This window comes from Contarinia nasturtii, unplaced genomic scaffold, assembly GCF_009176525.2.
Source record: "Contarinia nasturtii isolate CC-2019 unplaced genomic scaffold, AAFC_CNas_1.1 Cnas_scaffold_3175, whole genome shotgun sequence".
NCBI lineage: Eukaryota > Metazoa > Arthropoda > Insecta > Diptera > Cecidomyiidae > Contarinia > Contarinia nasturtii.
Window position 1 is genome coordinate 1,475,801 of NW_022200487.1, and position 27,521 is coordinate 1,503,321.

General features: G+C 33.1%; 1 long non-coding RNA gene across 1 annotated transcript; it reads left to right on the plus strand.

The window, feature by feature from the left end:
• Positions 1 to 3,730: 3,730 nt before the first annotated feature.
• On the plus strand, positions 3,731 to 5,480 carry LOC116349930. The gene is made up of 2 exons (XR_004201969.1): positions 3,731 to 3,904; positions 5,459 to 5,480. It is a non-coding gene; the product is annotated as an uncharacterized LOC116349930 (long non-coding RNA).
• The last annotated feature ends 22,041 nt before the right edge of the window (positions 5,481 to 27,521 follow it).

The window sequence follows — 27,521 nt, forward strand, 5'->3', positions numbered from 1 at the left end:
GCAGTTGAACACATGTGAGTGAATTCGCACAGTCCATAAATCGTATAAATTCGATTCAATTTTAACTTATTTGACTTTTAAGTAGCGGAAATTTATTTCAAGTGTTTTTTCATTCTCTCTCTCTCTCTCTCTCTCTCTCTCTCTCTCTCGTTTTTTTGCATTCGACTAAACACTTGAATTGTAGTGTATATCAGTACGAATATGAATGTAAATTGGTATTTTAAAGTGACGTGACGGCGTTTTTTGTCGTTTTTTTCACGACATGTCAATCTTAAGCCATTCTAAATTTTATTCGTATCTCGGGAGCGCGTTTGGACAAAGTTATAGTTTAATTTAATGGATCAAAATTTACGTAAAAGAATAAACCCAAGAGACACGTTCATTTCCAAGTGAAAGTAATTAGGTTTTGTTGTTGTCGTGCACGTGATTAAGATTGTATGCAAAATATTCGAAGTATCTGAAAACTGCAAAAAATTTAACGAACAGCGAAGAAAGAGAATGTGTATGAGTGTCAAATCTTGTTTTAAATGTATTTTATATTATCACGTGCACCGATGATTCATTTGATGACGACAACGCAATGCACATTGGTTTTCGAACATAATGTTACTTATCATGCTACAGAAATGCCAAAATTTGGCAATTCATATGGAGTGTGTATGAGTGCAAGCGTGTGTACAATACTTATGCATGCACATTTTCTATGCATTTCGCAGTTGAATTGCGGTTTTGTGGCAATTCTCAAGATGCAACAATTATAAATTCTCTTTGAATTTTGATAAACCTGTCGACAACCAAATTAGACCTGGTGAGATTCGGGATTTAATTTATCGGTATTTCGGTGAAAATTCATGTAATATGCACGCTTAAAATATTCTTCATGGCAATCGTAGAATTTCAAGCGTAGACTAAGAGGCCATAAACTGAACTTAATGACACACCGTTTTGTGTGCAACAATATTCGGGTGAGTGTGTGCTTTATTTTGAGAGTTTATTGTTTACGTAAAGTATGAGTTTTCTAGTTCATTACTACGATAAATAATTGATGCATGCATAGATGCACTGCGTTTATTACCATTAAATTTTGAATTATCGCCAGTCGATAGATAATAAGCATGGCAAATATGCGAGAAATTCCGAAAATGTGGTATAATTCGTAATTTGTTTATTCAGTGTCGAAATTTATGAGTGCCGTAAGTAGCTACCAAATGAGTCATTTCACTGTTGGGCAGCAAAGATGAGCTTATAGCTTATGCCATAAACAACACTAAAGCAGTGTGTTAATTCAAGTTTGACGCTAGTTTTGAATAACGATGCATGGCAATACCACAATTATGCACTCACAGGTGTGCTCTGTACATGAAATAATGTGTCAAGATTTATCGTCCGCTCTAAAGATAGACGAGAAAGTGATATATTTTGTCGAGAGGAGAATGAATTTTGTCCATTAAATTGTTTATGGGTCAAAATACAAGCATTCTTTGACGACAAAGTCCATTCGAAGAAAGCCGACGATTGAAGCGTACAAAATGTATTTAGACACAGAAATAAAACAAACGCCCGAATGTAGGCAAACTGGATTGAAATTGGTTCTTTTGTATTGAGAATAAACAATGCATACAGTGACTACAAAATCAGATTAGTTTACAAGATTAAATTTTCGACCCATATGTATCCATCCAATGAATTCAAAATTGAGTTTCTGAAGCATCAACAACAAGAAAATCACTCAACTCTTGAATTGAGTATTTATTTATTTATTATTCGAATTGGCAGAGTTGATTGTAGACAACATTTTCATGTGTCTGTATTAATAAAGTATTTGGTGAACCTATCAAAAATGGATTTAATGACAAAAAATAGTATATTTGCTAATTTTATACCACCCTTCACACATGTGTTTATTTATCTTTTCATATCTCAGCGCGAATTATCACAAGCACTCTGAATTCGTTATATTTCGATTGGAATTGAATCAAATGGGTCATATTATTGTTTCCGCCTATTCGATTTTGGAAGCTGTTTCACATACATAAATTTCCATCGGACATTTTAATGTATACACACAATTTGCATCTCAATTAAATCGTAAATTCGTGTATGAATCTCTCAAGGGGCATTTTACTATATGCGAATGCCATTTTATACGGAATATATGAACATTTTCCTATTCATACATGAAATATACGAAGTAAAGTATATTCATCCGCATCAACATCTATGAAAATTCGTACATTTCATTCGCAACCATTCGCGAATGCCGCATACGTCTTGCTAGATGCGACAAACTGTCGTGTGACATTTGTACATACACATTGCTGTGTTCAGTTTGTCGTGGAAGTTTCAAACACAATGTCATTGTTCTCAACTAAATTTGAAAAAACAGTTGAAGAAAAAAATACAAGATTATTTGTTGAATATTATTTTAGAAGCCGTATTCGATTCGAAAAGTGAGATTTTAGAAATAAATTCAGATAATATAAAAGAAATTGAAAGTTACGTCAATGAAAATAAAAACCTTTCACAAGGCACCGTTTACAGTGATAATATTACGAGTGGCAAAGATTTATTTACCATTTTAGAAAAATTTCACTCAATATTACCAAAAAAAATATCAATTCGGCTTGAATCTCTGTCACCTAATCTGTCACTTTGACTTTTTGAATGTAAAAATATGACTTTTCATATGCGCCATCCGCAAAATGTGTATGAAACATTCGACACCGTCCGCAAATTTGTATGAAACATCCGCCACCATTCGCAAAATTTGTAAGAAACATTTGCGACCATTCGTTTACATTTGCAAAATATATAGGAAAAATTCGCTCGCATATGGATCATTCGTTTAAGTCGGAACCCCCTAGGAATCTCTATTTTATGTGCTGTTAAATGATGGGATTACATGCTTCCTGTGTTCGATGCCATTCAGTGCCGTAAAAGCGTCAATAAACATGAATCATTCATACATAATTAGTGCAAACCTCGAAATGAACCACAAGATTTCCAAAGTAGATGAGAAATTCTGTCAAGAACTGGGGGACAGAGATAGAGAGAGAAATTTTACCACTAAATACCCTTCTGAAATGCCACTTCATTTATGCACTTCTCGGAATTCAACATCTAATTTATTTAGATTATGCCACTTATTTCATTCAAAATAGATGCAACTGAGGATAAATAAAATGCTGAGCAGTGTGCATGAAACAAAAGTATTAATTTAATGCAAACGAAGATTGCATTAAGTGCAATTTGCCGTGTATATTTTTTTGGCATTTTGAGCTAATAAAATTAATCCGTTTGCATACAGATCAATAGTTAATTAAATTAAATAAATTCGATTGGTACAAAATGCAAGTTTTTCATTTAATTCATTTCTTGAGGTTTCGTAATTGCATTACACGAAGCAATTTCCCCCGTGTGCGTCGGTGCTCAGTGTAGCTCAATTTCTCCGTGTTGCTATGACAATAAATGGAGGGGAAAATGTTCTCTACTATTACGTACAACATCTGTTGGCTTAATGTAGGTTCAATGTTCACTCCATAGCCGGCTTCTGCTCTATTGGAATGAAATTGATAAGAACTTAAATGTGCTCATTCAGTTCCACACACTTGCTCTGTTTGAGTTTGTTGCCGGTTTCTCCTTTGTACAAGCGATACAAGGATAAACAAACGCACAAGCATGCATGGAGAATATAGTACACATTGAACAGTCTGAAGCAAACGGGTCGAGTGTAGCATACATTGCTTTCTTTATGAACGACAACGAACAAGAAAATATAAAACATTTGCCAATCGCTCGAACACTTTTAGTTGAACTGGACGGGCTGATATGTTCACATCGTACAGCTGACAACATTGTTGACTGACAAACTACAACCAAATTAAATCGTTTCTTCAAAAATATCGTAAGTGATAAGAGAGTCCACAGAGCAAAGTGTGATAACGAATGTGCAATATTTCTTTTATCAAGTAAAATAAAACGAAGTCGAATATTTTGCAAGTATAATAAATTTTTTTCCAACATCGTTTGAATTGTAAATAAAGTAAAATGTGTTTACGAGATCTAAAATAGCTACGATATTAGTCAGCGAATGAAAATACGATGTGCGTGTAAGAGATATATTTTATTGGTTCGAATGAGTTGATACACGCGCGACAAAAGACGCACATTAGAATTTAAAAAAACCAAAGACAATAATTCAATTTCTTGCCAATATATCTCTTCTCTGCGTACCGTTTTCCAAAGTGAATATTCTCGACTCATGCATAAATTAATACCTAATAACGCACTGAAACCGTCAATAGCACCGAAACCGACAAGAAAAACAAATGAAAAATGAACGTATGCACTCCAATAATGATAGAGGTGCATGGCGTGAATAAATCACGGCCAATGGAAAATGAACAATTGTAAAATGATAGTGCAGCAATGCGAAAGAGTGAGAAGAGAAGAGAAAAAAATAAAGACTACAATATTTGTGAAAGAAACCGAGCACATAACGAAACAGTGAAACGAACTATTGCACACAGCACGTGCGGCGAAATTTAATTCACTAAAGAAATTAAATGCTTGCAGCAGAACGTAAAAAGACCGACTGCGAGAAAACACGATTGAGAAAAACAAATGAGAAAAAAAATTGAACCAAGCGACTCTACAAGTTTATCCTGATTTGATGTGTGTGTGTGTTTTTTTTTTTTATTCTTTTCTCTTTTTCAAAATTCAACCAGCATGTGTGTGTTATAGAGAGAAAGCGACAGCGAATGTGTACGCTTGAATGCCAGTGAAAATAAATATTGTGCGAAAAAAAATGTTTTCCCCGAACATCAAACTTAAATATACAGCAGACATTGTAAAGGCGACGCTGCAATAGCAACGCCAGTAGTAATAACAAAATTATGTATTTCAATTTTCATTGTTAGTCAAGCGCTTAAAGGCGATTTAAAAAGGCGTTCATTTTTTTACACTCTCACTCCCGCTTTTCAGTCTCAATTTTTTCCACATTCTACATTCCTTTACTCCCGTCAAATGAAATTCATTTTTACAGCAGATTTGACCACTTTGAAACTTATTCAATTTTATATAAATACTGATTTACATTTCAGTGAAAAAAGAAGCTTGGGAAAGTCATTTGATTGTGTTACAACTATTTACATGCTTCAGCCAAGAGCTTATTGCATTCTCAATGAATGAAAGTAGAAAAGAGAAAAAAAAACATACCCATTTTGTCAACTCATTCAATGCACATGGATGCATGAGGACGAGCTTGTATGAATTTATTTTATTTTTCTATTGCGACTATTGTTGTTGTTTTTGTTGTCACAAAAATTTCAATTACATACGAATTCCATTTTCACTCTGCAAGAGTTAATCGGAAAAATGCATGGAAAGCGATCATTTCCATTTGATATTGTACCAAATGAAGCGGAAAAATTAAGTCTGCCACATTTCTCATTGCAAGGCGAAAAACAACAACAATAGCAAAAAAAATCGAAATATATATAGAAACAGATGTGAAGTATAATACATGCCAAGAACATTCCGACGCACATGAATTCCACCAAAGCCAAGAAACAATAACAATATATAAACATTAAATTGTGTATTTTCGACAACATTTTATTTGATGTGCACAAAATTGGCAGCTAACTACAGAGTAAACAAGCCACACTGACACACATTGAAATTGAATTCATTGCAATTAATTTGCATTTGGATTGTGTCAACATACATAAGTGGGTGGAAAAGTACAATATTTCTCAAAAAATTGATAACAATTCAATTTAAAAAAAAAATCGAAATCGAAGTGCTGGTAATATGGGAACGCGTTTTGTTCATCGTGAAAACATACCATAAATTTGATGTGATTTTCATCGACTAGATTCAATTCCGTGAATTGTCAACAAATAGAAAATAATACAAAGGTAGAAGTTTTACGGTGAGACGCCTTCAACTTTTCTGTATTATTAATCCTACGTCAAAGTTATATACCTAGGTCTTCTCTGGTAAGTAAAATTACTTTTTTTCTCCTTCGCTATGTTAATATTGAATGTAATTTCATTTTAATATGGCTCGTTTTTATACTTTTTCTACTACGTTGCCAAAGATGCTGATTTAATGAACCGTTTGCGTTCGTGTATAAAAAAATTGGGTAGTTTTCAAAGTTCCAGAATTTACCAAATTGAACCTTAAAAAAGCTCGTTTAACACAAATTCACAAAAATGGTAAAATGAAAAAGATATCGAAATATTTTGTTGGAGTAAGGGATGTAATCACTTTAATGATTTTCCTCGTGCTTAGAGAAAATTGGTTTGAAAATTCTTCTCATTGACATGGAAAATTGTGTTTCAAATTGACGCTCGCACCTTTTGTATCGAGTTTTACAGTTACAATATTTTTCGGTGATTTTATTTCATTAACGGATTTGGTGTTATTTTTAAACCCTGCTGCTCCATATGTTCATATGGAACATTTCGGCATTCATATAAAACACTTTGAGCGTTAAAACACGAATCGTTGGGCAATTCCCGAAAATGAACACCATTCAAATTGAAAGTTCAAAGGAAAAATCATTTATTTCGAGGAACACGTAAAAGGAATTCATTCTGAAAATCATAATAAAATTCCTTGAGTGGCAATTTAATTGAGCAAGTTCTACAGATTTTGATTATTCGCACGTGAAATAATAAAAGAAAGTAATTTGTTTGGGAAATGACAAAACAATGGCAAGGAAATATGTAAGCCTGTCGTGATTGAAAGCAATCAAGCATACTAAATACCATAGATACAATGCGAAGCATGTAAATACTGATACAACAAGTGCTCAATTCGTTTTTCACGTGACTCTATTTGATTCGTAATTATTGAGCTGTTGGTGATTTTGTATTAATGAACAATGAAAAGGGATCGGTTTTTAGTCGATATGGAAAATAAGCTGACGTACATTTTCATTATGGGTATGAATAGTGTAAATTTGTTGGCAATAAATATCAATGAACGTATCGCAAAATGTTGAAATGCTCGTTCAACAACAAATAACGACTTGGGCAAAACAAGGAAACAAAATTACAATAAGCGTGTCTTGGATTGAATGTACACAACTAGCCAATGTATTATAATGTGTACGTGCGAGCCAATTTTTATCAAAGCAAATCGACATAGTATGAGGGATATTGAATGCTTGGTGCGGTATTAAATCATTTTGCTTGTAATCGATTGCTGATTGAATCGGATTGATTTCAATGATGCAAATATGTACCAATAATATTTTCAGAAAAACGCCACCCACACTCGAATCACATTATAAATAGAATCGAGTTGGTGCTAAATTTAAACAGATTTTATCACACCATTCGGGATTTTGCAATGGCATTCATTAGTTTTCGGTCGATATTTTTCACCATCAGCATTATCGACTCGCCAAACTCTTATTGTGTCCTATTAAATCGATAGAAATTCACTTTTATTTTCAGATTTTAAGCGACTTTCCATTCATACAAGCCACTTCATTCGCGCAATGGAGAAGTTTTCAGTCAATTTTCGCCCACATTCAATAGCTTGTTAACCTATATGTGTCCGTAAGAATAAATATGGCATTACAAAAACGGAATCTGAAGAACGTTACATAATTTCTTTTTTACAAAGTACAACTCCATACAAAAAAAATTATGTAACGTTCTTTAGATTCCATTTGTGTATTGCCATATTTATTCTTACGGACACATATACGGTTTTGACTTTGGTACACATTGTACGTAATTATTATCACAAGAATTTTATGCACTTGAACTGTTCGATTATACTATGAAAGACCATTTTAGGACAAAGAAAATTGATGAACGGTTACCATATGTTAATGACCATTTCCTTGTCTTTTAGCATGTACAAGACCTCTCTCTATTCATTTCACAGAGAAAAAAATCTATACTCCACTTCAACATTGAAAACTTGTACAATAATTCCGTAATTTGTTCGATTGTTTTCAGTGATGGTTTTTTTCTATCTGAATAGCGCTAGCTATTCGCAGCGCCTGTACAGCATTGCTGCCCAGATGCTGAATCGTAGCGGTTGCCGCACGCGCAACACACTTCGTTTGTACCACACAGAGCATATACGTTCGCGTTCGTTCTCTGTTCGACATGCGTTTGTATACTGACTATGGTATATTAGTGTATCATACTCTGTGAGCTCACTGGTTACTTAGACTATATGACAATATGTTGTGTGGTACAAAACGCGTGCGGCAACCGCTTCGATTCAGCATCTGAGCAGCAATGCTGTACAGAAGCTGCGAATAGCTAGCGCTATTCAGAAAGGAAAAAACCATCACTGATTGTTTTGCATGTTCGGCTCGTCATCTGTGGATTTAAAAAAGTAAAAATCAACAAATTACTCTGAACCTTATGGACCCCATTGATAATGTCGAAGATTGATTTTTACATGCCACATTTTAAAACCTGTGAAAACGTGCGTTTTGAAATGTGTCGCATTTTGTGTAACCATTTGTGAAATGTTGGCATAGTTGTTGATCCGATTAAAGAAATTTACATTGGGCCCTACCTGCTTTCTTTCAAAACAATTGGGAAAGACTCGGCATTTAAATCGGTATATAAACGAGAACAGTTTAGCATAATTTTTGTTCTCTTTGTTCAACTAAAAATCGTTTTCTATATCATTCAATAAAATGGCGAGTTTTTACAATAACATTCGAACAAAGAATTCAGTGTATTTCAATAAGAATATACGTTTGATTTTGTTTTATCATTTTCAAGTTGAACATTGAACACTTTTTACAAAAACAAAATTCGTAATTCTCGTTTATTTTACAAGAAAAATACTCAACCAATGTAATTGTCTGATTGTTGTTCTAAAGCTTCTCGCTTCTCTTTGCTGTGCTTAAGTTTTTAATTCCCAGTGCTTTGAGTTTCCGTCAAGTTCATAGCAATGAATGTCATCAACTTTCAATGTTAATCAATGAACGCAATGGAACACGATATCCGTTTTATAATCTGGTTGGTTTATTTTAAGAAAAGCTGCAAGTAAATTAGATTTGCTTCTAATTTTCCAATCCATGGAACTTTATTCACCTTCATATTCATTTTTGAATTTCGTTGTGTATGCTTCGTTCGTCTCAATGAGATACAGAGAAAGTGAATTGATTTTTTTTGTCGTAGATAAGGAACCCCTTCAAGGTGCTATAAATGAAGTGCGAATTGAAACGAAACCCATGATACGGGCGAGTAAGTGTTGGAACCGTAAGAAAAAAAAGCGGGAGACGTTTTGCACACAAAAGATGTTCGAGTGTGTGCGATGTGCGTAATTTTTTTTTCCAATATGCCACTCGACCTTTTCCCACTTACTCGAACTGGATTTAGGTACGGAAATTCTATTCTGTGTATCCCCATCTGCTTCACTACATCTCGATGTTTTGTCGTATTTTTCAAATGCGCAAAATATTTTGTATATTTTTACACTTAACTCATAGCTGGGGAGACAGGGGGGGGAGGGGGGTATAACCCCCTCCTGAGGCATCAAATTTTAGCGTTACCCCTTTACAAAATCAACAAATTTTTGCGTTACCCCTTTACAAAATTCACGATTTTGGATAGAATTTTTCTCATTTTGCTAGGGTTTTTGGATCATAGATGAAATTTTCCTATTTTGCTAGGAGTTTTTGAGAAAATTAACCCCCCAATCCCCCCCTGAATTTTTCAGTCTGCCCAGCTATGACTTAACTCCTTCAGTTGGAAGCATCTAGACATAAAATCATATCAATATTCCCCGACCAATAAATGAACACGGACTTTTTATCGAGAAATTTCTCGTTGACTGTGTATAAACCAAGTCTCATTCCCTTATACGTTGAATGTTCTACACACATATATGAATATGATTTTTGTAGTTGATCGGTTCATTGCTCTGTGTCACACCAAAAACTGACGAACAAAAAAAACGAGTGGTTGGTTTTCCGCACAATTCAACAATTGATTTTTATCTCAAACTTATTAAGCAGCAATGGCTGTCATACCCTTAACACGAAAAAAAATAATAATATCCGAGAATGTATCCTAACTGTTATGTGGCGTTGCTTTCATATGACTTGATTGCTCGTTGGCTGCTTATTGTTTGAAAATCATGTAACTGAAAATGGAACCCAAAAGGCTAAAATATTTAACTCACCGAGAAATTCTGGTAAACAAATTTCAGTTAAATCATTATTTAAATATTTTGAAATTTATTTCCAAATAGGGCGCTGTAATATGGCTTTTGGCAATGGTCTCGTGATAATAAGTGCACAAGTACGTTTACCTATCCAACGATAATCTCCTGTTCCGTTGACAATCCTTTCCTTTATGTCTTTTCGCAAGAAAGATTAATGCCCAACAATTTTAATTACATCGGTGTGACGTACATCTTCTCTCCTGGGTCAATAACCTTCATCCTGATTTGAATAAATTAATTTAAATGAGAAAACACAGTTATTATGTTTTGTGATTGATATCGACCGATTTCAGTGACATAGAACTTACGATGAAAATAATACAAGTTTTCTATCAAAATTGTTAAATTTGCTGGACTTTGTTCATTTATTATGTTACAGACTGAGGAAAATTCGATCGTTTTACTTTCATTCATAAATTGATGTCACTGTGTTACATAACGAAATTCCGAAGCAAAGTTTTAAAAATAAATTTTCCCTCTGCAAGACAAGAATTACAATAAGTTCTTTGTTCGGCATATTCAATTGGAGAAAATTGAATTTTCAACCAAAAAGTGTAGTATGCAAATTCGTATCGGATGCTGACAATTCTAAAACTTATTAAACATTTATGTATAATTCTAAAAATCCTCATTGCGTTATATATTTACAAGAAATAATCCTTGTTGAAGTTAGGTTTTGACATGGTATAAAACTATATTTGCATAAATTTCATTTCCTAGACGCTAGAATTATTTGTCGTCGGGTCAGTTTCAATATGATTAAAATTGTCAAAAACAACCTCAAAATTGCTTTGATTGACGCCAATTCACACACGAGTCAAAAGGAAAGTTTAATTCAACTTCTTTCAAAGCGTGACAAAAGCAGTGGCAGGATATTCAACGAATTTACAGTCGAACAAAATGTATTTGACGTTAATTTTAAATATTTTTGCAACAGGTAACTTCATTTCCACAGGCATTAATGTCAACTAAGATATTGCGTCGACATCTTTGATAAAGTATTTCAGAAAATAGATTAGAATGCAAGCGAGCGTGTGTAGAAAGCAATATTAGGGATCACATACCTAGTCACATACACGTTGCTTGAAGTCCATAAATTTTGATTTCCATCGAGAGAATTGAATCCTCATATTTACATATGGAATTTTCGTTTTCAACGTGAAATGTGTAAATCGAATTATTGCGACAAACAGTCTCCAATCCGTAATATAAATAGTTGTTTTTGTTATTTTTGTTGTTATTTATTCGTGTTTCATTGCATTCAAACTTACAGGTTAATTTGATTTTTATGCAAATCAATAAATTTCCTTGTCGAAGTGATTTTTCTACAGTGATCTCTTTCATTTTCATTTTTGTTTTTATGTCATTCGTAAATCTCATTTGTTGTATACAGATGTTACGCGCTTTACTATGCACATGACACTGTCTTTTCTCTCACACACACACACACACACACACACACATATTAAGTTTTCCCGTTCCCTCGCCTTTGATCCTAACAGCACAATGCACATATATAAATAAATAATGTGTGTGCGAATTTTTGTCGTCGACTTTTTTGTCGCTCATCACACCCAACGGAATACATTTCGTAGATGTACGAAATCCGATGACACATTCCACGGAATAAACGAATGCAAAAAGAAATGAGAAAGCATCGACGCGGCAACAAGAGTCGAAAGAATTATTATACAAAAAGTACTAACGACATCGAAAATAAACGAGCTTCTACAACTAAAATTACCACTGTGCAAGTATAAAGCAGCAAACAAGCGAATACCAAGCATAGAGTGAAACAGAACACACAAAAAATAATATCGAACAGGGTCATACAGCATGTGGACATATGTAGAAGTAACGGCAAACTTTCTGAAACGATTTACAGTGGCTGGTTGTATCCGTTCAGCGTACGTCCTCTTTTGTTACTGTATACGGTGGCAGTTAGAATGGATTTATTAAAACGTCGCACGGGATTATTTGCTTAAATTTGTGTACAAAATGTAAGCCATTGAATTGTGCCATGTACGCAAAGTGAATATTTGAATAGTTTTTATAAAATTAGCCTGCCGGAAATTTGGCTTTACATAAAACAAGAATTGAGCATCACTTTTCTCGCTCTTTCCTTCTCTCTTCCACAAAAAGAAAGTACCATATCAAAGATATCTTATTCGCTTTTCTTCCAAAAGGGATGTCACTCTTATTTATCCAGCACTTCAACTTATTGGATCGTAAACCGAATTGAATAATTGGTAAATTTTCCCACGAGTAGTTGGCGTAACTAAAGTCTGTGCATGTACGGTACCTTTAAGATCGATGTCATTGACCCGATCTGATGAGCAAAAAAAGTAACCGGCGAAACAAAAACATGCGATAAATGAAAAACAACAAATAGAACTGGAGCCACAAAACTTTTTCAATGGATGTTGAATGATGGCAAAAAATAGCGTTCACAGTGTCAAACAAAACTTTTAATAGTTTTCGAAATGATCGAAAACTAGCGGCGAATAAGAATAGAAAAAATTGAAATAAAAGAGAAAAAAATGGTCAACATAACAAACAGTCGTCTCAATATTCGATTTATATTTCACGTATATGCACGCATGCGAGTGGGCGACTGGTGTTTCATATCAAAAAGCTAACATATTTGTGGACCATAAAAAGGGTAGAATATGCGTCAACTTGTTAGGCAAATTGAATTCTAAATCAAAACAAATGGCTTTGCGGAAATGGCGACAGAAGAGAACCAATTGAAGAGAAATATCATATGGCAAATAAGAAAGATAAGAAGAGATTCAAAAGTCAAAGGTCCGCATCTCGCTTACATCCTCTAGATGTACGGCAACAATGGAAATGATGAAAAACAAAACCCAAACATAACTTAAGAAATGTAGAAATAAATAACAATAAATAATCGTTGTGCCTTTTATCAGACATTTGATTACGCTGGAGACGCGACAAGCAAGTAACTTCATATTCAGCGCACAATAGCAATGACGTGGCTTGTAATTCGATTCACAAAATCATAAACTAAATAATTCACTGTATTTGCACGACATATATGACTTTAATAGCATCCTCTTCGATGCGAAGAACGCGTACCCATTGAGGAAAAAATAGAATTTCCGTTCCCTCTCGCTCGCTTTCTCTCTCTCTCTCTCTCTCTTATTTCTTTTTCTTTATTGTACTTAGCCTTTTTTGTTTGGATTATTTTCTCTGAATTTTTCACATTGCTTATTGCATGCCGACACATTCGGCATTCAAACGAACATGTCTATTTAACAATGAATGCCAAGAATGGATAGAAAATAGGGATAAAGACATATTTAGATGGAAATTACTGAATCAAATAAATGCAACATCATAAAGGAGTCAACGGGAAATTCGCAAATATTTGATATCTATTCAATTTCCACGGATGAATGGCGAGAACGAAACATCCATTGCAATCGAAATACAATGTGCATCATTCGCTATCGTCTGTTTGCCATTTCCGTCTCTTTCTCATTCACAACATTTTCAATTCACCAAGAAAGAGAATAATATTTTGTTTACATTTACTTATTCTGGGTCTTCTTTGTAGTTTATATTTCCGACGAAGCTCACTCGCAATTTTTCCCGTTTGGAAAATCACAAAGCGAAAAAAGTGTGATGGACTGAGAAAAAAAGGAAAGCACTCTTCTTGAAATTTATAATTTTGTGGATTGTGCTACTGCGACAAGTTATTTATTACTAAAATGTGAAATGAGAGATTGAGATTACAAATGAGTGGAAAAAGAATGGGAAAACAAAAGGAAAAAACAACAATTGACTGGCATTTCTGGGGGAGCCCGTAGTCATTTAAATGATCGTTTCGTGGCTTCTCAAGTAAATCATACGCACGCACTCATTTTTATAATGTCTATCATCGAATGGCCGAGAGAAAATCTAGACACATTTCCCTGATTTATGGTACATTACCCGTAATGCCAACACATTTTACGTTCTTTGTGCGAATTGCCAAAATAAAAAAAATCTGAGTCAATAAAGTGTCCATGGCTGGTTTTTGCCCTTATATTTTATCTGTTATTTTCATTGAGTCAAATGTGCATGAAATGAAGCGTGTGTGGTTTGATAACAATTAAAATTTTAACAAAGGTTTCTGTACTTCAAAATGAAATTAAATTTCAAATATGTCTTGTAATGAAACCAACCACTCCATGAATCTGATTCATTTTATCGCTAGTGATAAAAATTTACAATATTTTTGTGTTTTGATAAAGAAAATAACTTGACATGAAATCAGTACGGTGAAAGAATTTGATTGGATTCATTCATTGTGAAAAGCAAAAACAAGATGACATTTCTATTTGATAAGGAATAAAAAACAACCGCAAAATTGATGATGTACGATGTTTACAAAGTAGCGATCATGAATGACGAACGTCATTATGAGGTTGTAGATAAACAATTCTCTTTTTCAGTTGAAGGCAATTATTCACATCGGGCTATTTTTGTTTGGAAAAATAAATGAAAAAATTGCTTAAAATCGTGCATTCTGATTAAATCCATGCGAAATTGAGGATAGTATCGTAAAGTATGCCGTTTCTTGTGACGTACATAATTCGTCAAGTTAACTAAATAACCTGTTTATTGCAACGATCCGCGTAAATTTAGATTACAAATAAAAACCAACTGAAAACAGACCGTATACAATTTCTTTCATCGAAATATTCAAAAACAAAACAAATTGCACGTTTTGCAAAGCACAAAATCATAAACAAACCCAGAGACTATTTCTCAGAGCAGTATATGCTAGGGGACGGAAACCATTAGCTAGTTTTTTATATTTCAAGTAAAAACTAGGAAAATAAAAAGGAACTTACATCCGTAAGTCTAACTTTCCCGCACTGTTTCCAAATTACTTTCTTTACCGAACGAATATTTATTTCCCGAGAGATATTGAACATGTACTGGTAGTTTCTGAGAGCAATAAGGTTTTTTGGCCAATTAATATACAGTAAAACCTGTATTAATAGACTATTGACGTATAAATAATTCAAAATATGAAAATATGTAGTGTGTGTGTTACGGTGTAGCATTTTTCAAACATTTTAACGGCGAGGGTAATAACCTTGGCTATGGAATCCCCTGATCACGAATCAGGCGTTTTTTTGCGAAAAAAAATATAAACTGAGATGTCACGGCTCAACGGCGAAGTATCAAAAATGGGAAAAATTTGTATTTTTTTGAATTTTTTGAAACTTTTTTGTAAGGCAAAAAAATACACTATACTTTCAGTATTGCTTATTTTTATGCTTAAATCATCAGAACAGAACCCAAATAACACATTCTAGTAGAAAAATTCATTCACATTTATTCAAATTCAAAAATTGATACCATGGAACAACATTTCATTGAAAATATTCAAAAATCCTGATTTTCAAAACTATTCACTTCTGAACACAAATTTATGAATATTAAAGGTTTCCTGATCCGGAATTTCCTGATTCCATGTCATAAATTCATTTTTGCTACCAAATGGAGAGATTAAAGAAAAAATACAGAAAAATGACAAAAATTATAATATTTTCGCCACTTTCTTGAATAAAAAGGCCAAAACTCCGCATCTGAACTTTTCATGTATTTTACTCAATTTGTGACATTGCAGCATCAATAACATCTGAACTTTAGTCAAAGTGCAGTATAGTTTACTATCCGAGTGGATCACATTGTCATATCAATGAATGAAATGGGATCCTGTACCTCTAAAACTTGAAAGCTATTGCAGCATTCGCCTTACTGGTTATGATTGTGTCACTTAAATCCCATTATCATCCTGAAAGTGTATATTCCTTATAAACAGTACGTATACAGACGTTTTGATTGAAAAGAATTGAAAATTGTGATTAAAATGCAACAAAATTGAATTTTCCACAAAAAAAATGGAAAATTCATTATAAAGACTTGTTTAACTCTACTAAATGTCTTGAAAATTATTGTGCTACCGAATTGTTAGAGTTATACAGGCATAGAATATGGACGTTTAAAATGCGTAAATACATAATTTTTTTGTATATATACGTATATCTCGATGATGTCACCTCTTCCCGTGTACAAAAAAATTGACTGACTATTTTGGGACAAACTGACTGACTGTTAACTGTAAAAACAAGCAACCTTAGTTAAATTTATTTAACTTCAATCAATTAATGTAAGCTATGGTTGACTGCAACAGCTAACTTTAGTTGACAATAATCATAGTCACCCGATAGTCAAAACGTCCCAAAATAATTGCCCGACTGACTGAGTAACTATAGTCGATTGTTTTCCATACAAAATTTTAAAATTCATGAATATAGCTAACTATAGTCACTTACAGTCAATAGTAAGTTAGTCACTTTTTTTCCACTCGGGTTGGTATCGAAAATGAATTTCTGATACGAATTACTGCTGTGTTAGAAAGCTTAAATATAGCACACATCATTTTCAGACAATTGTTGATCATTCCGGATCACAGAACGTTCAATTTACGTTCAGAAATGAATCATTTGAAAATTGGAATTTTTGAGATTTTTCGGATGAATTCGATGAATTGTCACTTCATAGTGAAGGTATCATTTTTTAAATTTGCATGGATTTTTTTCTTTTGTAATGTGTTATTTGGGTTCTGTTCTGATGATTTAAGCATAAAAATAAACAATGCTGAAAGTATAGTGTATTTTTATGCCTTACAAAAAAATTCAAAAAAATACAAATTTTTCCCATTTTTGATATTTCGCCGTTGAGCCGTGACATCTCAGTTTATATTTTTTTTGCAAAAAAACGCCTGATTCGTGATCAGGGGATCCCATAGCCAAGGTTATTACCCTCGCCGTATTTGTTTTTCTATTTTTTCATATTTCTGCTACACCCTGTATGGAAAGAGAAAAACACCAAAATATTGAATTTTTTTATGGATGCATGATATCACAATGACGTGAAACTTTGCAAAGGCCATTTTTTTACAAAAAAAATAACATTCTGAGAGTTTGGAATACTTTCAATTAAAAATAAGGATACCTCCCATATAAAATTTTCAATTTTTGGCTCAAAAACGAAAAATTTGTATGGGAAGTACCCCTAATATGCATTGAAATTTCTTCAAACTCTCGGAATGTTATTTTTGTGTGAAAAAAATAACCTGTGCAAAGTTTCAGCTCATTACGATATCATACTGGCATAGCTTCCATACAAAAATCCAATTTTTTCGAAATTTTTGTAAGAAAATTGTGCCGAAAGTTGATTGTATCGCAAAACTAACGTCATGTTCGGTTTTTTCGTACCCAAAAACCTCCCAATACACATTTTTGGGTGTTTAAGAATACATTAAATATCACTTTAGAAGAAAATTTGAATTTTTCCCATGGATGCCCATGGGCATCACATCAGACATGACACATTACTCTATCAACCAAAGTCGCTCAAAATCTTATGGTTTCTATTCCTTGGCACCCTCAATCATCCTGTGAAGTCAGATTTTGAATTACTTTTCTTGTTTGAAAGTTATCGTGTTAACAAATTTTTGCGTACAGCGTACAGGGTACAGCGTACAGAGTACCACGCACATACATTTACATGGCCAAAAACCCGTTGCTCTGTGCTTCTCTATATCCAAAACGCATAGAAAAACGATTTTTAGCGATTTCAAAATTTTGGGGTGATTGCAATACTTTACTGCACACAGTGGGTGTGCGGAAAAGTAATTAGAAAATAAAATGTCTTACATCCGTAAGATGAACTTTTCCGCACTGTGATCCACAATATGCATTTATTACAATTCTTAAGAAAATTTTACTCAAAGAATTCACGAGAAAACTGAATCTGACATTAGTTTTACGATACAAATAATTTTCGAAGCACTTTTCATACAAAAACTAATAAAAATGGGAATTTTTGTATCGCAGCCATGCCTATATGATATCGTAATCATTTAAAATTTGCAGAGGTTATTTTTTTCACAAAAAGTTAACATTCTGAAAGTTTGAAGAAATTTCAATACATATTAAGGGTACTTCCCATAAAAAATTTCGTTTTTGAGCGAAAAATCCAAAATTTTGTTCGGGAGGTACCCCTAATATTCGTTGAAATGTCTTCAAACTCTCGGAATGGCATTTTTGTGTGATAAAAATAACCTGTGAAAAGTTTCAGCTCATTACGATATCATACAGGCATGGCTTCCATACATAAATTCAATTTTTTTGAAATTTTTGTATGAAAAGTGTGTCAAAATTTATTTGTACCGCAAAACTAACGTCATATTCGGTTTTCTCGTACCCAAAAACCCCCCAACATTAAATATCACTTTTGGAAGAAAAATTGAATTTTTCCCATGGATGGCCATGAGCATCACACCAGACATGACACTTCACTCTGTCAACCAAAGTCGCTCAAAATCTAATGGTTTCCATTCCTCGGCACCCTCAATCATCCTGTGAAGTCAGATTTTGAATTACTTTTTTTGTTTGAAAGTTATCGTGTTAACAAATTTTTGCGTACAGCGTACAGGGTACCACGCACATACATTTGGACATCGAAAAAACGCTAGATTCGTGTTCCTTGGCTCCTAAAACACCCAGAAAACATGTTTTTTGAGGGTGTTAATTTTTCGACCGATTCCAATACTTTACCTTACACACTAGGTGTGTGCGGAAAAGTAAAAACTAGAAAAATTAGCAAAAATTATTTGATCCGCCATTTTGATATTGTGCCATGATTTGGTAACTAAGAAAAGAATAATTAAACTAATTTTTACTATTATAAATGTATTATAACTATTCATTGTGCCATGATTTGGTAACTAAGAAAAGAATAATTAAACTAATTTTTACTATTATAAATGTATTATAACTATTCAAAACACATAAAAATATGTCTGAACAACAAAACGTCAAAATGTGTTAGTACAATCATTTGATTGTCATTTGACAGAACAAAAAACTAGAAAACTAGCAATTTCATAAAGGAATATTAGCATTATTAGATTATTCAAGCAATAAACTAGTAAATTAGCTATAAACTATAAAAACTAGCATTGGTTTCTCTCCCCTAGAGTATATGTGAGGATGGACCTGGGAACAAAAAATTAAAAGTTTGAAAAATCATAAACATTTTTCTCGTCTTATCTCATATCTTCCTAAGAAACATTATCTGAACAAAACATTCAATTGAAATGTAATTTTACGTAGCATTTATAAAAGGTATATTGAAACGATATTTTTGGGTGATTTTGGAAGAAAACAGAATGCCTCGATTATGCTTGTGTGAATTGGTTTGAAAGATTTGTGTTTTACTGATCAATTTTCACCATTCAACCATGTGGAAAAGAGAGTAAAACTATCAAAAATCGTTACGTTATCAATTTTTTCGAATGAATGAGAATCAAACGCAATAAAGCGATATATCGATGGCGGGGGTAACGTAACTTCAAAGCAATAACGAAACAGATGACGATGCCTGAAATTACATTCAAGTGATTATGCCATTGTTTATGCTTATTGCTATTGAGTTTTTCACATTTCGTTATAGAACTTATCTCACAAATCGTTTTTTTATTCTTCTTCTTCTTTAGTCGGTGCCTTTTACTTTTTGTTTTTCGTTCATCGTTCAATCATCGTGCGATGTCTGTTATAATAATAAGTTTTAGAAAATCTGTAGTAATTGTCTTATCTTTATTCTAAAAACTATGGCATTGTTGATGTATTGCATTCGGATCGCTCGTATTCAGATTGTATTGTAGACAAAGACCGAGTCGCATGCATTTAGTATCGTAAAAAAAGTTCATTTTATTAAATTTTATATTGGATGTTTACTTTGCATTTTACGACTGAAAATGATTCTTCCACATCCTAGCTAACAACTAGTGACATTCATTCGTTTCATTGAGCATTTCAAGTGAGTGAATTGTGAATGTATGCGTGTGTGTGACACATCCGCTGTTCAATTTACCGATGCATGGTAAATATACTATTTTCTCTTTCTTTTCGTTTTTTTTTTTGTTTTCGGAATTTTCTTGCTCTAGCTGTCGACAGTATTTAATTGCATTCAAGTGATAAGTAGCTATTACAGTTGCCAATGTATGTATAGATAGATTGAACGCAATGCAATCAATGATTACTGTTGAATCATGAAATAAATTCGACACCATACAGAAAATGAAGCGAATAAAAACAATTTCCTCATAAAATAGATAACGACACTTAGAAATTGGATCCAAAATTGCCAGAGCCACAGTTGATGTTGTTTCAACAATTAAGAATAACAGTTTATTGTCCATACACATGCTCACGTTCAGTCACACGCATATACTGAACACATGCAACTATTCCAATTTTCTTTGAGATTGGGTAGTTTCAAGAATTTATGGGATAATTGCATGATGATTTAGTTTTCGTCGCTTTGAGATTATAAAAATGCGTTTATTTATGGTTATAGTCGATTTTTTTACACTTATTCTATTTTTTTCGCTATTATCTTCTTCCATTTAGAGTTTGACATGCATGAATGCGATAAGAGCGAATTGTACGAACGATGAAAAAAAAGAATCGTTAATGCTGAACAATCAACAATAAAAGAACGTCTATAACATATAATGTGAAGAATGCGTTACACATTATCGTCGGAACAAGTGTTGGAAAAAAGTGCTTTGTGGTTTATTTAAATCGCATTGTGGTCGTATCGTTTTGTTCAAGTGTCTGAACATGAATAGTGTTTTTCGCACTATTGACTGAAATTACATTTTCAAATGCATTTAATCGAAATCATTTCGCCACACCACAAACAAATAAGCACATCGTTTATTCATAACAGGATTCTATTTCTCTCTTCATCTGTATGTGTGTGTATGTGTTTCTGTTTACAGTTCGTTGTTTGGTTCGTGTACTCTCTTGCTGTTTGCACAACAATGTGGCAAAAATAAAACATCAACAAAACGATAATGAAATATGTAATAAGAATCGTGATAAAATTCACATTTCGATCGAGTAAAATGCACGAAAAATATAAATCCGAGTTGTTTCTATCGATGGCAATACGAAAAACAAGTGCCAATGAGAAATTCAGTTCTATTGCACGCGGTGAAAATGAAGGAAAATTGAAATGACATCTGTAGTTTTTTGGCTGATGGCTCTATCGCACTGCGAAAACAAAATTATTTGCGCATTTTATTGACATAATATGAGTTTTCTATTTATTAAATCAAACAATATTTCAGATTTGAAAATCGGAAACATTTTGGAAATCAATGCTTAAACAATGACGTCGTCGTTTTTTTTTGTCCCGATCGGCTATTTCTATCCAACGGTCATGAAAAGAGCATTGCACCAAAAATCGTCGAATTGCATTAAAGCATCAATGTAAGAAGTATTCGATTGATACAGTTTCTCTGTACGTGAATTTCAGCAATGATAAGAACAAGTTTATTACACATATTTATCACAAAAAAAAAACATAATAAATTACTGTAGCAGTAGAGATCGCAATAATGCCTTCGATAGAAGCCCGATTGAGCCCGACAAAAAAAGTTTAAAAAATTAGGCTGGATTTTCGGGGTGTTAAGATTTCTCGATTCTTGTCAAATTAATTTTCTATTTACCCATAGAAAAATATACAATGAAAATTAGATGATATGACATCGAAAATATACGGTTGTATTCTCTTTTGTGTCTTCTTCAAAATATAGAATAAACGCAAAAAAGGAAACACACAAAAACGATATATTGTATGAAAATTACATAAATAGAAAAATAGAATTTTGAAGGGATTTCCAACTAGTTTTGAATTTTCAAAAATGAATACCAAACTTTAATTCTAGGGGGATATTGCGTGTATATAGTCGCAATTTATTGACAAATATTTGCGACACATTGGTTTATATTCGTATACGAATATGAAACCACTTTTTTCAAATATGCCACCAATATATTCCAATATATTATACAAAATACTCTTGTAAATACTAGAGTACAAGTACTTGCTAGAGAGTACAAATTGTAAAAATATATATTATTGAAAATAAAAATAAAAAATAAAAAAATAAAATAAAACATTTTCTTTAATTATACAAATCAAGAAAAAACCATTTTTTCGGTTTTTCATTAAAACATTTTCTTTTCAATAATATTTTTTCAATGAGTCGTTTAAGTAACTATAAAAGAGTAATACTCTAATAGCTAGAGTATTTTGTTAAAAATATTGGAATATATTCGTGGCATATTTGTTTATATTCTTTTGCGAAGTTATTTTTAATTTTTTTGCGAAATTCAGAAAAAATATATTGATTTTGCTCGGTTAAGAATATGTGGCCATTGGGTCGGGCTCGGGGAAAATTCTTACGCCAGTTTATAACCTCTGGTTTTTGGTATTTGCTCGTGGAAAACAGTTGGGTCTCATTTCGTGCAACTAAACTACTGTTGCATAATATTGTAATCACTCTTATCGACCACGGAATTCTTGTTTATAGTATCGTCATGCTGTTATTATTATCAGCAAATGTGTCAATACACAATGAATATTCACTTTCGTTCGATCGATAAATGTGTTTTGTATACATATTTGTCTAATTGGCATTTCCGACAATAGCAACGAACATGATGTATAATAATCTACCAGTTGATTTAGCCATTGCAGCGTATCAAATTTTACGCATGTTTACGATTGTATGGTGGAATTTGGAATTGGAAAATCCCAGTAATAATAATGATAGCATTGTTAGCGTTTCAGTAATTAGCAATCATATGCAACAGATTTGAAATGAATAATTATACGCATTTACAGCTTGATTTTTCGAGCCTATTCATTATTATTATTATTATTGCCATTCAAGAATCTGAAATATGTCTAATAAGTGAACACAAAAGGCTCATTATTTATATTAGTTTTCAACATCCAAGTCATTCAAACACATGAAAAAATCGATAATGAGCGCGAAACATTTCGACGGATTCAGTATTCAAGCAAAGAGCAGCATTGCGCTCATAATAATTAATTATTATAAATACGAAGCGAATCCAATAAAGTAAGCCCCACAGTCGAATGAGTCGAATAAACAGGGTGATAATGCTTCCGTACTATCTACGTTCTTCTCTTTTTATCTTTTACTTCAATAACGAATATAATTACGGTTGATATCGAGTAATTATTAGCATGTATTCACGAGATATCCCACAATTAATCGTCGATTAATTCACACAATACTCTGTCAAGTGACGTTCCACGTTTTAAGCATTTATAATCGATTTTTGAATTAAATTTATCCAAGTGAACAAAAAAAACTTTTTAATTAAAATTCTCTCTTGCATGCATACATGTGCTCATAAACCATCCCCTCCACATTCGAGTAAATTAATTGAATTGTTCCCAGACAAATTTGTAAATGAAAATGAAATCATTAAGTTTGATTTGAAACGTGTTCAATTGCAATTTACGTTTTTTCGATTTTCGATGCTCGATTTATTTGTCAGTTGAACAAGTTCATTAATTTAATTTTGCATTCATGACAGACAAAATAAAAAAACACACATACGAAAACGAGTAGTTTGCTGCAGTTGTGTTTGTTGTAAATATTTTTCAAAAGTATTCGAATGCAATCGTTGGTGAAATTGATGTTTCAGCACTATTCTCTATAATTCAACTCTTCCATTTCGAATAGATGTTTTTCCGTAATCATCGCCACAATAAAACTTAACAATGTTGCAGCACAACAACTGCATTGCTTGATATGCGCTGTGTATTTTATCGTGGCCACATTTCCACTTCCTTGCTGTTTGGAAAGCATTCGCGTTTAGTGTTTGTTGTTGTTTCGCCAAGAAAAGCGTCAACATAAAATGCGAAGACAACATTGTATCACTATTTAGTTCGGTGCAGTGTATTTGTTTTCGTATCGGTGGCAAATAAGCTGTCATCGTTTTTTTGTTCGTGCTCGATTTTCCACATTTTATGCAATGTCATATAAATAGAGAGACTTTAGACTTTATATTGATGTTACAAAGTCATTACGCAAGTGGTTAAAAATCAGAGACACTGATGAGAGCGGGCGCACAAGAACCAACAAATGCCACACATGACAATTTTAGAATGTGAGAAAGTATATCGAAAATATTATGCAACAAATAAAATGTTGCACCTCAGATTTCACCTTGAAAATTGCATAGAACGAGACAGAAAAATTGTGAAGCGAGAAAGTTCACCGAGCGCTCCAATTTCATTACATGAATTTTACGGCTTTGGCTATGACCGCATCCTGAAACGTGAGAATAAGTAGTTAGAGATGCAATGGAATGATTAAAAACCATTAAAATAAGTTGAACAAAATAATATATATACTTTGTTATGTGCGTTTTTTTGCTTTTCTTTGTTTGTAACAATGTTTGGGCGCTCGTTTGATGCATTTCATTGATGGTTTTTTAAGTGAAATACCGTGCAATAGCTGTGGTGAAAATTTAATATAAATTTTCAAAACGTTTATGAGTAATTTCCTTAAGTGGTGAAAACGTTGGTTTGTCAAGCGATGCAACTATTAAACTCGACGGGAAAGCAATTGACTTTGAAATGGAAGGATATGTAGTGAGAAATAGCAAACAGCAGCTCGATATTTACATTGGGTTTGACGGTTCAATGATATTCACAATTTAATGCAACATTTACGCTGAATATACGGAAAGTAATACGGACATTGTACGAATACAAGAAAAATGTATGTCAAACAATCGCCGTCACTATCGTCGTCGTCGTCAGCAACTTCTCTCAATGGTTGTGTTAAGAATTAATTGTTTGTGTGGTTTTTTACTTGTTCTGGGTCTGAATGAATTTCTGAATGACACTGTCAAAGCATGTGATAAATGCATACGACATCGACATACATCGAGTACACAGATCAAGCGATAATGAAATTGAACGGAAAACTAATGACTTGGCATTTCGCATACATACTTTACGCCAACAAATGTTTGTGCATTCTTTTGGAATTTTGTATCGCTGAGAGACGATCTCAATCAACGAAACTTCAAATAGTTGGCATTATTGAAATATTCTGGCCTAACATTTCAAACCAAATTTGCCGTTTGCAAACAAAACAATAAGTAAACGCACGCTTTTCTATTTTAAGATCCAATTGTTGTGTGTTTAACATCGAAAATTGAATAGAAAACTTCGCAGAACTTGCGATTCTCTTTGGATATGTTTGTTGTGGTTGCTAACTTGCCTTTGATCGGCTTCTTCGAAATAAATCTCTTAAACCGAATGTGTATTTCTATTTGGGGGCATATTTTGTTCTTTAAATGGATATTGTTTGTTTGTTTGAACAACCATATCAAAACACTTTCATGAAAAATTCATCGACTGTAAAAGCATACAGACCCAGGCAATTAATAATTGTTTTTTTTTTGCATGTTTCTCCCTTCTTTTTATAATTGTTTTCATTTTGCACAGACTCAAACAGGCAATTATGATAAAAGCACCTAAACTAGTTAATTTATAACAACAAAAAATCTGATGATTTTTCTTTTATTGTCCGTTAAGAAAACAGAGTTTTCCTTCTTTCTTTTCACCATTTATCATTGCAATGGGCAATGGGTGTGCACTCCCATCGAGACCATGAGCATATGTTTTAGTCATTTTTATTCATTCCGGTTAATGTGCCCACGCTTGACTTAACAACAGCACCATTTCTCCCACTATAGCATAATTACAATGCAACATTTTCATGATAAATATCTTTTTATGAACACATTCATTCTAAATTGAATTTACTTTGACTTCAATGACAAAAAATTAAATATGTCGTCAAAGTTCGTAAACAATGAAAGCACCAACAAAAAAAAACAACTACCGGTATACAGTACTATGTTGAACACAAAAGCTCACGAGCACTGACGACTCTAATTCAATCATAATAATCCCCTTATTGATGGAAATCCGTCTTATGTGATGCATGGAAAATGAGAGATATGTATAAAAGGTGCTGGAAGATTCTTTTCTCATGCACAACCATTTTCACGTTGAATCCGCTTCGCGTATTGAGCAATAAAACCAAGCCGAATCCATCAACTGATAAAACGAATAGATGTTGGCTCCTGACAACATCAATTGTCCCATTAACCGAACCAAGTCACAGCGTAATACATGTGTTGTTCTGACGCATAAAATCCATCAATCAGACATTATGGCGATGTTTCCGTGTACGTGAGTGTGTGTGTGTATTGGTTCGAATCCACATTTAACTCATCTCACTTATGCTCAACATATTTGTAATATTTGGTCGTTTTGCATGTGAAATAATAAGCCATTGACTATGCGTGACTTTTAGTGGAACACGGAGTTGTAAAGCATGGAAAGAGCATAATTCCAAACATCAGTATATAATATAGACATTTTTCGTCCGTCATATCGTTGTGAGTCTGCTCAAGAATTTATTCAATATTAAAAAGGGAAAAGAGAGCAACTAAATTACTGTTCATTCATCCGTTTTGGCGAAAATCACCACTCATCGCATATAGTCAATGGATATCTATGGACTATTTCCAATATTTCCCTAAAACAAACACTAAACCTATACGCTGTCTGTTGATCACGAAGCTTCATCACATACACACGTACTACTTACTATGTGGGTATTTTGGGTAAATGAAGCCATTTGCCACTACTTATGACCATTGGGAAGTGATATATCCGGGAGACAGCACGGATTTTTTTTATGTTACAATTGAATTTATATGCCGCTTGACCAATCTGAACCGAAAACATCCAAAATATTGCCGCTAGCTTTATACGAAAATAAAATCACCCTTCGACTTTACCTAAAATTTCTCGGTGGATTTCCTATTTCCAAAGAAGCAGAGAAGAAATAGTTTGATGTTTACGGTCGTAAACTTATTACCAACATAGTATAGTCGTTTTCAATAAGATCTGTTACAGCGAACCGTCAAAATTTTGAACAAAAAACATACCCTCAACAAAATTCAAACCAAATTGACACGTTTAACTAAGGAGCCTTGTGTACTTTTGAATGGAAATGCGTTCCGAAATTCATTGTATTAGTTTGACAACACAGATCTTTTTGGAAACGACTATACATTCTTTACTGTATACGTTTCATTCTTTGATTTTGCCAATATTTGTGTATTTGTTTTTTCTGCTTAGATACATTTAATTTTCGTTTTATTTCATTAGCCAACATACGAAAGCTTTGGCATTTATATACGTATTACAATAAATAAATACAGCCATTTGAAATGCTACAATAAATGGAGCGGAATGCTAGCTCGTAATGAAATAAAACTAACTTTTTGTTG